We start from the raw sequence: 9831 nt of genomic DNA, 5'->3' as shown, positions 1-9831 counted from the left end.
CTCCCCCCGCCAGCCCCCAGCTCAGGAGCGCAGTGGGAAGGCGGTCGCGGAGAGCGGAGCAGGGGCTCGGGGCTGGGTTCAGAGCGAGGTTAGCCAAATAGTGGAGAAAGTCAGCGAGAGAGCAACAATGCTTCACGCCTTGAACTTCTCACCCAGGAACCTGCTCCGCGCCTGGGGCTGTCACCTGCCTCTCCCTGCCCATTACCTGTCCAGGTGAGTGAGGGCGGAGGGGCTCGCCCAAGCCAAGGACGGATCCCACGCAGTGGCCACAGTCCCAAGCTCCTACTGCCTGAAAGGTCTGCCCATCTTTCAGCCCCAAGGGACCGGCATGACCTGAAGACTGCCTGGTTACAGAGTGTGCCCTGCAGAAGGCTGTGGCACAGGGGGACACCGTGGTGACCCAGACTTGCCCAGGTCGGGGGTTCTGCAGAAAAGCAGCCCACGCACCTCCCTCCCAGCAGTCAGTCCCTGGTGGCCACAAACATGCACATGGAGTGACGTGGAGGCAAGCAAAGGGGCGGCATGCACAGAAAGGGGCCTCGAGTCCACGCCCCCCAGTGGCAAGGACGGACCTGGCACCTGCTGCATGGCAGGCAGATGCCCAGTGTTGCACACACAGTGGGAATGAGCCAGGCTCCAAGCCTGCCTTCCGGGCATAGAGGGCGCCGCACAGGCCGCGTGCACAGGCCAACCTCAGGACACACAGCCCAGTGGCACGGGCCCCCACCTCCGTGGGGCCCTGGCGGGCACAGGCAGCAACATCCTCACAGAGATGTCCATTTGTGAGCGGACAGCTGAGCAAGAGGAGAGGGGCGTGGTGGGGCCAGAGCTCAGGGCTATTAGGTGGCCAGAGGTCAGGAAGGGGAGACAGCTCCAGGGCCGGCATAGCTTCAATGTGCAACCTGAGGTTCTGGCTCAGTGCTGGCTACTACACGCTTCTAGGCCAGCTCCCTGCCAGTGCTGAACTGGGAACTAGCAGGTGACGGCCCCAGTGTATGGGGCCTTGTCACCCACACGAGAGACCCAGATGCGTTCCTGGTTCCTGGTTTCAGCCTGGCCCAGCCCTGGGTGTTGCAGGATTTGGGAACTGAACCAGCAGATGAAAGAGCTCTTTCTGTCACTCTAACGTTTCACAGAAATCTAAATGATGAGCCGTCTGGGAGTGGGGGCAGGGGGCAGGCCCTGGGGTTCTGTCACTTGTCCCCCATGTAAAAGTGGGAATGGGGACAAGTCAAGCATTCCTCGAGAGAGGGTGGGGGAGAAACCAGCGGTAGCAAGAGGGCGGCCACGTGGACCCTCCCTGCTGTTCCCGACAGTGGGCGTGGCCCCGTCCTGTCTTGGAAGCAGGAGGCCTGAGTGCCGTGCCCCTGGGCGTTGCCCCTCTCCTCCTGCCCCGTGCATGCCAGCAGCCGGGCATCCGTGGGAGCAAGCGGGGACAGCAGCGCAGACCGCCCCTCGTGCCCTGGCCACGCCGCACTGTGGTGGCCGTGGACGCTGACGCAGCTGCTCCTCCGTGGGCCTTGCGACCACCTTAGCCTGAGATGCGGACCCTGTCACTGTCCTCCTGCCAAGCGCAGACAGGGAACTTCCTAAACCTTCCCTGTCCCGGTGGTTCCTAGCAGGAAACTGACTCCACGCTTTCATAAAATACCTATGTCCTCATCATTTGTAAGAAGGAAAATGACATGAGAACATCTGTCCCTGGGCCCCACCCCACCAACTCACTAACATCACACCCCTCGCAGGGGAAGTGGCTAATTCAGGTGCACCAAGTAGATGAACAGCCGCCAACTAAACTTCTGTCACCCCTGCTGAGAGAGCCACCTTTTAAAAATGTTTGTTTATTTATTTCTGAAAGGCAGAATTACAACAAAAGAGAGAAAGAGAGAAAAACCTTTGATTTGCTGATTCACTGCCCAAAAGGCCACACAACCTGAGATGGGCTGGTCTGAAGCCAGGAGCCAGGAGCCTCCTCTAGGTCTCCCATGTGGGTGCAGGGGCTCAAGGACTTGGGCCATCCATTACTGCTTTCCCAGCTTTTATCCACAGGGAGTTGATTCCGAAGTGGAACAGCCAGGACTTGAACCAGCACTCATATTAGATGCAGGCACCACAGGTAGAGGCTGAGCGTGCTATGCCACAGCCTGAGCTGGTTTCTTTATGATTATGCCACCATGGTCATCTTCCTGGGCTTGGTAGCATGGTGGGTTACATCGCCGCCTGTGAAGCCAGCATCCCGTATCAAGCTCTGGTTCATGTCCCAGCTGCTCTGCTTCCGATCCTGCTCCCTGCTAATTTGCCTGGGGAGCCGTTAGGAGGGCCTAGGCACCTGACCCAGGCCTGGCCGTCGAGGCCACCTGGGGAGTGCATAAGGAGGTGAGAGAGCCCTGCCTCCCTCCCTTCTCTCTCTCTCTCTGTTCCACTGTTTGCCAAATAAACGAATAAATAAATCTTTTTTTTTTTTTTAATTCTTTCTTCCAAAGAATCAGGTTCTGGAAGGAGCTGGGCCTGTCCCACCCTGGGATTTCCCCGCCAGCGCTGACCCCTCTGCTTCCTGGCTTTCCCAAGCTCGGGGCCAGGGGCTTCCCAGGCCCACAGCCTGCGGACACGCTCAGCGTTTTACGATCTTTACTCAGAAGCATGAGATGATGGCGTGCGGGCAAGAAAAGCCCCCCGCTGGGGCACGCGGCTCTCTCCCGCCTGAACGCGGCCCCGCACGACCCCGCACGACCCTGCGCGGCCTCGTGGCCGTCCTAGCTGCTTCCTCTCTGCCAGCATCCCCCCGTTCTGGAAGATCGTTTCCAAGGCCCTCCACCATCCCACCCTGAGTCTTGAACCGTTTTTTTGGAAGACTTTTCCCCTGATGGATGTTTTAGGTTGTTTCCAGGTTTTTTTGTTTTTTTTTTTTTTAATTCCGTTGGCAGTTATGCAGCTGCACGCGTGTGACCACTGTGATATTTTGTGCTATTGAAACCTTTTCCCCGGGGCCGGTCATGGTGGGGGTCCCTGGGGCCCAGGCACCCATCGCTCCAGGACTGTCTTCCTCTGCATGGCTTGGCAAGTGACTTTTGCCAATTTAGTAAATACAAGGGAGTTTCTTCATATTGCCTGCGGCTCTGAGACACAGAGAGAGCTAGAACGAGAGCCACAGGCAGAGCGAGTGAGAGAGAGAGAGAGAGAGAGAGAGACCAACAGATGAAGCCACTGACCAAGTAATGTCCGGTCCGGCTGGCGCAGGGCCCGCGGGGAGGCCAGGAGCCGAGCGCAGTCCAGGGTTCCCCGGGTCCCCAGCCGTCCCCAGCGGCCTCCCAGGATCTGCCCCGAGAGGCGGCTGGAGTCGGAGTGGGCTCCGGAAGTCCGCTAGGCTGATGGCTCTTTGCCACGAGCCTTTCTTTGGTTGGCAGTGAGGGTCCGCAGTCCTGGTGTGCCAGTGCAGGGCTGTGGGAGCGGCGGGTTCATCCGGTTCTGGTCCCTCACTGCTGCTGGCTCTCAAAGGGGCACAAGGCGTGATTCCAAGGTGTGATTCCGGTTCAGCCAGCCATTCCCCTTTCCCCTGCCCCCAAACCCTCAGAGAAGTCCCGCCTGAGGGAAAGCCATTTCACCAAGACAAGGTTTTCTTTTGGGGACAGACAGAAGCATAGATTTTCACAGGTGACCCAGAAAACATCGGGAACACGTCACTGTCCCGAACTCTGCGGTCACTGGCTGGGATTTCCCGTTTGCGTCTGCCATGATGAGCCAAGATAGACATTCCTGGGTACCGCACCCCGGGACAAGCCTTGCAAGCTGCCTGACCGTTTCCATGCTCACGACGCCAAGTACCTGGCTCAACAACGCCTTCATTGCCTTTGTGCACAGATCTTGTCCTTGTTTCTTCTTTAAGATGAATTTTTTTAATTTCTTAGTTACAGACAAAGAGACGGAGGTCTTTTGTCTGCTGATCTGTCCGCAATTGGCTGTAATAGCTAGGGCTGGGCCAGGCTGGAGCCAGAAGCCCAGACCTTCCTGTGCTGGGTGCAGGGACCCAAGCACTTGGGCCATCTTCTGATGCTTTCCCAGACACATTAACAGGGAGCTGGATTGGAAGTGGAGCAGCCAGAACTCGAACCATTGTCCATATAGGATGCCAACAGCTTTAACCCACTATGCCACAGGGTCAGTAATCCTTCCTTTTCTTTTCACAGCAAATGTGTTCGCTTACTGAATACTCAGCAGTGGCTCTGAAGGTTCAAGACATGAGCTTGGCAATGCAATGGTGGGGGTAGGGGGGGAAGGCAGACCCTGCTGCGGCAGTTACCAGCCAGCAATGTCCACCCCAATGTCCACTGTGTACCCAAGACACACGGAGGTGCGGAAATAGCCCCCGCCTTCGGGGCTGGTGAGTTACACAGGGCAATGACTTCTCACCAGGGGTCTGCAAAAGGGGTTGTCCATCAAGGAGGGCTTCCCTGAGGAAGCGGCCTCCATTGTGAGCTCTGAAGGCCGAATGGAGTGGAACAAAGCAGGAAGCTACTCAGAGACGGTGGAGGCAGCCCATGCAAAGCCGCTGGGGTGGCCTCACTCAGAGACAGAAGCTTGAGATTCACATAGACTTCAGGGTACCCCAACTCTTGCCCCAGCCCATCTTCTGGGGTCTCAAAGCCCCCACCTCCCCGCCCCCCCAGACCGATGCCTATTTCTGGAAGAGGATGGGACAGTGCCGAGGGTGCCCTTGGTGGGGCGTGGCCTCCTGCCCCCCAGCAGGGCACAGGGAGGTGAAGTCCGGGCCAGGTGGGGCCGTGTGCGGGTCCCTGCGGGAGCCCAGGCTGTGCGGCCGCCCCTCCTGCCCTGCCAGGGCTCGCCGGGCCCCACACCTGCTAATCCAGCTCTGTCTTTGTCCTTCCCGGTGCACACCAGGCAGCCAGGGTTCCCTGTCCTCATCCTGGGTCTGCTGTGGGCCTCCAGGCTGAAGCCGCACCCACAGTGGCCTGACCTGTGCCTGGCCCCTGACCTGGCCCCACAGGGTTTTGGAATCCCAGGGCTGCCCCCACCCTCTGGGCACACTCACCCCTCTGAGCCTCATAGGGGCCTCACCCTCATGCAGCGTGGCGGTGGCACAGTGTTGAGTGTGTGTGATCAGGGCTTGGTCACCAGCAGCCTCGCTCAGCCAGCACAGGTGCACCTGCTGCGGAGGGGGAAATGGTGTTAAGCAGGTAAACTGAGGCCTCCCTGGGGGGGAGGTTGTCCTGGCCAAGAACCCAGGGAGGAAGGAGGTCGAGTGGGACTGAGACTTCAGAGAGGTTGCCCACCTCACTTCCAGCCACACAGCAAGCCAGAGGTCAGATCCTACACAGACGGCCCACGTGGAGCGGGGGCAGTGGGGCGCAGCACCAGCTAAGCTCTGGAGAGAGAGGTTTCCAGGCTGCAGTGTGTGTGTGCTGGGGGGCCGGCTGAGGGTCCAAGTCCCCACCCCCACTCCAGGCCCCAGGACCCCCTTCCCTCCCCCACTGGGCCTCCTGGGTCCCAGTCCAGGGCCTGGCTCTGGAGACTTGGCATTGGCAGTCGGGGCACCAAGCAGTTTGGCGAGCGGGATGGCCAGGCCAGGCCCCTTTGTTGCAGCTGACAGGATGGGCCGGCCGCCACACACTTCAGCTGCCGGCTCACTGCGGCCACTCAATCCATCACCGGGGCGGGGGCTTCGGGCCTCGCCTGGCTCCCGGCCGCTCGGCCTGCCGTGTTGTTTTAGTCTGACTCGGCCTGTGAGATAAACGGGGCATGAACTGGCCCCCTGGCAGGGGGTCAGCCCCTTCTGCCCTCATTAAAGTGCCAATCAAGAAGAGGAATGGAGACTCACAAAATGAGTGCAGCCAGGCTCCCCGCCCCCACTGGCCTGGGCCTGGGCCTCCAGCCCCCGCACCGCCTCCATCTGGTTGCCACGCAGCCTGGGGCAGCCTTGGCCTTGCTGAGGAGCAGGGGGCATCCAGCTCAGCCCCTACCCCTGCCTCACTTGCACACAGGGTGGGCCTACTGCCCCCTCTAGCTGCTGCCTTGTAGCAAGCTGCCCCCACCCTGCCATCGCCGAAATGGGGACTGCAAACAACCTTTTCTTCCAGGATGAACCTGGGGGAACGGGGGAGATTTGTCCCTGGGGAGTGACAGCAGCTGAGCGGCTGCCAGCTGGGGCTTCCCTGGGCTGGAAGGGTTGGTGTGGCACAGGCCCAAGCCCCCAGATCTCCGTGGGGACACCTGCAGGCTGGCTGCCCTGGGCTGGTGGGGACCGGGGACCTGTCTCCACGCCCCAGGGTGGTGATGTTGAGGTGGGGGTGGTCTGGCAGGCGAGGGGTCTGGTGGGAGGTGGTGAGGCAGATAAGGAAGGCACAAGGATTGATGAGGCTCCCACGGGCTTCTGGCTGGTTCTCTCGCAAGCAGCAGGTGGTCGCCGCTGGCGTTCTAGTGTGTAAAGCCACCACTTGCCAGGCCAGCAGACTCTGCTAAAGCGCCTGGGAAAGTAGCAGAAGTTGAGCCAGGTACTTGGGTCCTGGCCACTCGTGTGGGAGCCCCAGATGGAGTTCCAGGCTCCTGGCTTCAGCCTGGCCCAGCACTGTAGTCATGTGGGGAGTGAACCAGCTGATGAATGATTTGTTTTATTTTTATTGCAAAGTCAGATATATCGAGGGGAGGAGAGGCAGAGAGGAGGATCTTCCGTACGATGATTCACTCCCCAAGTGACCACAACTGCTGGAGCTGAGCCAATCCACTGGAGCTGAGTCAATCCAAAGCCAGGAACCAGGAGCTTCCTCCAGGTCTCCCACACGAGTGCAGAATCCCAAGGCTTTGTGCCGTCCTCGACTGCTTTCCCAGGCCACAAGCAGGGAGCTGGATGGGAAGCAGGGCTGCTGCAATTAGAACCGGTACCCATATGGGATCCCAGCAGATTCAAGGTGAGGACTTTAGCTGCTAGGCCACAGTGTTGGGCCCCATTCATATTGTTTTTTTTTTTAAGAGCATTATGTGATCAGAGGAGTAACCCTGCACCTTCGATCCCATCTTGGCACACTGCCCCAGCACAGGCTTCGTTGATGCCAAGTGAAGGCACAGCCACGAGGCTCTCACCGGGGCCCAGTAGGTGTTGGCCCTGTGCGCCTGGACCTGCAGGGCTGGGAACCGAGCAAACCTCCACCCCTTATCAAGCACATGGCCTTGGTGTTTTGTCTCCATTTTGTCATGGAGAATGGACCTAGACAGGCCCTCTGCCCACCTCCCTGGCCTTTACCCAACTCCGCGGCTTCTGTCCACTTCATGGCCTCCGCCCGCCTCTCTGTGCATCTGTGGCCTCTGCCTGCTTCCCTGGCCTCCACCTGTCCCCATGGCCTCTGCCCGTTTCCGTGGCCTTCGCCCACTTCTGTGGCCTCTGCTTCCATGGCCTCTGCCTGTGTCTGTGGCTCTGCCTGTCTCCATGTTCTCTCCTACGAGACAGCCAGGCTGCTCACCCCGAGACGCCATTCCTGCAAGTGCACAAGTGGGTGACACGAGGCCTTCTCAGCTGTTGGCCTGACTGACAGGCACAAGGAGAGTTAGGCTCGCTGTGGGTGCTGGCAGCAAGGCCTCGCAGGGCCTAGGGGGCTGTTCTTGGAGACGCTTCCCTGCATGCCTAGCACAGACAAGGCGCTATCTTTCTCGGCTCCTTACCAAGCAGGCAAATAGCTCAGCTAGGGGTAGTGGTGAGGCTGATGTTCTCTGGAGGAATTCTCTGGAAGAATTTTCTCCAAAAGCTTATAATAAGGTATGGGGCAGGAGGAACATGCACGATCATGTGTTGGTTTTAAATATGAGTAATGGTAACCGTGGCCGCTGCTTACAAACAGGACCGGTCAAGCACTGTTCTAGCAACTGTGTCTGATGCAATCCTCCACAGAGAAGGGGTGAGACTGCTGTTAGCACTGCTTGCAGCTGGCAGGGACCATGACCCTCATGTGTCCAGCAGCTTGAACCTGACCTGTGTGTGCTTCACCTCTGACCCAGCTGGGTGCCACCACTGCCAGGCAGCCCTCCTCTGCACCACATCTCAGGGCCCAGGCTCCTCCCGCTGTGGCCCTGCTTTGCCCTGCCCACTGGCCCACTATAGGGACTGGGTCACTGTGGCTCTCCTGAATGCCAGTGGGATCTTCCGCATGATCTGCAAGGGCCCACACACTCGGTCCTCTTCTGCTGCTTTTCCAGGCGTATTAGCAGTGAGCTGGATTGGAAGCAGAGCGGCCAGAGCTTTCCCTTGTGGGATGTCGGCACTGCAGATGGCAGCCTTGTCTACCACACCACAGGGCTGGCCTCATGTGACTGTGTTAGGATGGGCAAGACAGTGGAGACCAGAAAGTAATCATGAGAAATACAACATCTGTGGCAAAGTGAGAAGAAAGGCAGGATCCCATGGTTTCCTGGATGCGAGGCAGAAAATACCACCACCACAGCACTGTTGTAAGAGGGAGAGGAAGCAAGGACACAGGGCCTTCTGGTCTGCCGAGGCCTTGCAGTCTGGGTTAAGAGATGTACGAAGGTCACTGATGGCCTTGGCCATGGGAGTGGAAGCTTCATTTGAAAGCACTCTGAGAAGACAAGGACTTTGTGGTTCTCTACATGGCAGGAGAGCTGGTTCTGGACTTGTCTACCTGTGGTAACAGACGTTGGCCTGGAAAGGGGGCCCGGTGCTGCAGAGCAGGGTGTTAAGCCAACATCTGCGATGCTGGTATCTCATACGTGCATCTTTTTAAAAATATCTTTTTTGTAAGAGTTATTATTTTTATTGGAAAGTCAGATCTACAGAGGAGGAGAGACAGAGAATGATGGTTCATTCCCCAAGTGGCTGCAATGGCTAGAGCTGCACCAATCCAAAGCCAGGAGCCAGGAACCTCTTCTGGGTCTCCCACGCAGGTGCAGGATCCCAGGGCTTTGGGCTGTCCTCGACTGCTTCTCTGGGCAACAAGCAGGGAGCTGGATGGAAAGTGGGGCTGCCAGGATTATAACTAGCACCCATATAGGATCCTGGTGCAAGGAAGGCGAGGACTTTAGCCACTAGGTACCACGCCAGGTCCAAGTTGTTTTTGTTTGTTTTATTTAAAGGCAGAGTTAACAGAGAGAGAGGTTCAGACAGAGAAGAAATGTTCCATCCACTGCTTCACCCCCACCTGACAGGGCTGGACCAAATCAAAGCCAGGAGCCAGGAGTTTGCTCCGAATCTCTTCCATGGGCAGCAGGGGCTCAAGTTCTTGGACCATCTCCCATTTCCCACTGCTTTCCCAGGTGCATTAGGGAGCTCGACTGGAAGTGAGCAGCTGGATCAGGACCTGACACTCATGGGATGTTGGTGGCTTCACACGTGGCTGCTGAACTTGTTACATCACCACTCTGGTCCCAAGCAATTTTATTTGAAAGAGTAGAGAATTGGGCAGCAGGTGCATCAGGATATGGGCTCAAGGATGGGTTTAATCGGGAGGGGAATTGTAGTATGTTTGCCTCCTGTGGGGATCATGTGGCAAGGGGAGGGGGACCCGATGCTGCAGGTGCAGTGCCCATGGGCAGGCAGAAGAGAAGGGCCGGCCTGGGGCAGGTGTGCCGGCGTGCCAGGGCATGGGACTAGACCAGGGACTACTGGCCTGAGCCACTGGGGCTACTTGGGCAGGGTCCTCACCACTCTGCCACTCCACATGCTCCTGGTTGCAGGCCCTTCTGCTGAGAGTTCAAACAGGTGGCAGGAAGCAGCCTCCCCTCCCATCCCCTTAAAGAGCCTGCCTCAGTGACCCTCCTATCCGTACAACAGCACTTAAGGGTTTGCTTCAGGCTTTTCAAATCAACAACAAA

The sequence above is a fragment of the Ochotona curzoniae genome, unplaced genomic scaffold, assembly GCF_017591425.1.
Source record: "Ochotona curzoniae isolate NIBS_2020 unplaced genomic scaffold, NIBS_Ocur_1.0 contig_4792, whole genome shotgun sequence".
NCBI lineage: Eukaryota > Metazoa > Chordata > Mammalia > Lagomorpha > Ochotonidae > Ochotona > Ochotona curzoniae.
Note: the sequence above shows the minus strand (reverse complement) of the source record.